The sequence below is a fragment of the Aplysia californica genome, unplaced genomic scaffold (assembly GCF_000002075.1).
Source record: "Aplysia californica isolate F4 #8 unplaced genomic scaffold, AplCal3.0 scaffold00068, whole genome shotgun sequence".
Lineage (NCBI taxonomy): Eukaryota > Metazoa > Mollusca > Gastropoda > Aplysiida > Aplysiidae > Aplysia > Aplysia californica.
In genome coordinates, this window is record NW_004797338.1 from 1,149,859 (window position 1) to 1,152,695 (window position 2,837).

Genomic DNA, 2,837 nt, shown 5'->3' on the forward strand with positions numbered 1-2,837 from the left:
GGTGTGTTTGTGTGTTTGTGTGTGATGTGTGTATGTGCTTCCTCGTGCATTTGTGTGTATGTGCGTGTATATCATTATTTGTAACGATAAATGTATACATGTATGTGTCTGTGTGTGTGTATTTGTATGTGCGTTGTTGTGTGCATGTGTGCGTCTGTTTTAACGCACACAGCGGCACGTGAGCAACCTCCTTCCCGTCCCTCCCTAACCACCCCAATCGCCGCTGACACCGCTCCTTCCCCCTCCCACCTTCTCCCCTCACTCCTTCACTCCCTCCCTCCCTCACTCCCTCCCTCCCTCACTCCCTCCCTCACTCACTCACTCACTCACTCACTCACTCACTCACTCACTCACTCACTTATCCCCCGTAGCTGAGGAATTCGCTGTGAGCGCCCTGGACCGCGCCGTGACTCTCTCTCGCGCACACACGCAGGACCGAGTACACTAGATCGAGCCGCTGCTTGTTACAACACTAGATACCTACGCGAATACTCGACTGCATAAGCGCGTGTCAACAAAAGCGAAGCGTTCAGTGCTCACTGTTTGTAACCTTTGTTCCTGACGCGCTTTTATGTGTGCTTTTATTTTTAAAATAAAAAAACCAAAACTATCCTATTAATTTTTCCCAAAAATAAATTTGCTTTTTGCTCTACATAATAAGTGAATTTTGTTTTAATAAGTTTTCTTTTGAATCATTTTCTAAAGTCCTTTTTTTACTTTTCTTTTTTTAAAAACGATTTTAGTATATTATTTGTGATATAAAGTGTTAAATTGTATCTTGAGCTTTGCTATATCAGCTATTTTTTCATGGATTTAAAGAAAACTCGAGATGTATTCAGTGTATTCTAAACAACTTTTTAAAAAGTGCACATTTTCTTTTGAGTATAAATCAAGGTAGGGTCTTTAGAACTCTTATAATTTTTCAGAATTATTGACATGTGTAGATTGTAGTGATTCTCAAAAGATTTTTTTTTAAAATTATCTAAAAGTGCCCATAGAGGCTGTTATAAAAAATAAATACATAAAACGTATATAGATCTACCCCATTAACTAATTGCTCTTGTCACGGAACCACCAGCCTGTATGTGATTATATCCGACAATATGACGATACATTATAAAACAGAATATTTTATAAAACAAAACATGTAGCCTTAGACTGAGGGAAATACAAAGATATCAGGTTGCTCCCAGGACCGGCCCTCAGCACGTGGAAAGCAGTACACCCGCGTGATCGGGATTAGCTACCTCATACGGGCAGGAAAATTATAGCTGAGAGCTTGTGCGAAACCGTGCTATAACTCGTCACCATCCAAGTAGTATTTCTGACTGACGTTAAGGATCAAATGTGCTGTTCTTGCCTCAGGATCGACGAATTCAGGAATCAAACAACAGGTGTTGGTTCTGTCGAGCGGGATCAATATCTGAAACGCGCTTGAGTGTCTATGTGAGTGCACACGTGCTGCGGTGGTTGGTGGTGGTCGTTGTTGTGGCTGTGAACTGGCCGGCGTTATTAGCAGTTAGCGAGCTGGTTTGTTTCGATGCGGACGAAGTATTTGGAGGATACTAATATTTCTTTTGCTGCGTGCGTGCCGGTTTGAGGAAGTGGAAGAGCGCAGGTTTTAGCCGGGACAAGTCATCACGCTCACAGGTGAGCTCAACTTTGACCCCTGTCCTTTAGCCGTGAGGCCGGGTGAACGTTATACCTTTACTGGATTCTTCTGTTTATACCTCCTTCTCAATCCAGGGTTTCTCTGCATATTCAGTAGCCTAAATTCTTTTTTTTTAACCTGATATGTCTATAATATTATTATTGTTCTCTTTCTTGCTGATTTTTGTTTTCATCTGTTTTGCCGATGAATCCACCGGTGGGGAGGAGTTCCGCAGAGGGCTGGCACTTACCGTGACAAGGTCCTCTGAGCAAACTGTACAAGAGTTACGGTTAGGGTTAGGATAAGGGTTAAGGTTAGTTGTTAGGGTTAGTGTTAGTGTTAGTGTTAGGTGTTGTTGGTCGGCCGGCCCTCTGAGGAACTCCTTCCCACCGGTGTTTGTTTAGTAGACAAAGGGTTAGGTTATGTCTGCTGTAAGCGGAAGACTTGCAGTCCGCTCGCTTCATGAATCGTGTAAAAAAATTGACATGTTTAATTGTCTGCTGCGATTCTTTTTTCCTTCGGAGCGCGGGGGAGTAAACACTTGCAAACAAATTATTATTTAAAATCAGCCACCATCTCATTATTGTCATCACCGAATTGTTTATTGTATTCCTCGTCCACATTCGCAAGCGCGTGAGCGCAGTACGCGCGCGCGAACGCACGCACGCGCGCACACACACACACACACACACACACACACACACACACACACACACACATACACATACACACACACACATACACGCAGAGAATCCCTCACATACACAGACATTGTTGTCATTGTTTGCCCATCCTCATACACTTCCTACACTTCTTTCGTTTCCTTGTTATACCCCTCACCCTTTTATAACGTTGCCCTTAACGCTGTAGTAGTTGTTGTAACTGTTGTTTTTGCTGCTGCTGTTAATCCTATTGTAATTGTTGTTCTTATTGTTTTTGTTGTTGCTATTGGTGGTGGTGTGATTGTTCTTGTTTCAGCTCTCCTTCTTGTTTCCGGAGTTCTAGTTCTCCTGTATGTAGTTATCTAATTTTACCTTGAACACCAGAGCGGCTGCCTAACTGAATAATTTCGTAGAATTTGCCAGCAAGCAAAACACTACACCTGAGTTTACCCTCTTCCTCATTCCTTCCCATCTTTATTTTTCTGTCTCTGTTCATATTCCCCCCCCCCTCTCTCTCTCTCTCT

General features: G+C 42.8%; 1 protein-coding gene across 1 annotated transcript in view; it reads left to right on the plus strand.

Moving 5' to 3' along the window:
• Positions 1-565: 565 nt before the first annotated feature.
• Positions 566-2,837, plus strand: part of LOC106011185 (thrombospondin type-1 domain-containing protein 7A) — a gene marked incomplete at its 3' end in the record, with an annotated part of 102,014 nt that continues 99,742 nt past the window's right edge. Inside the window, 1 exon segment of the mRNA XM_013079936.2 lies at positions 566-1,650.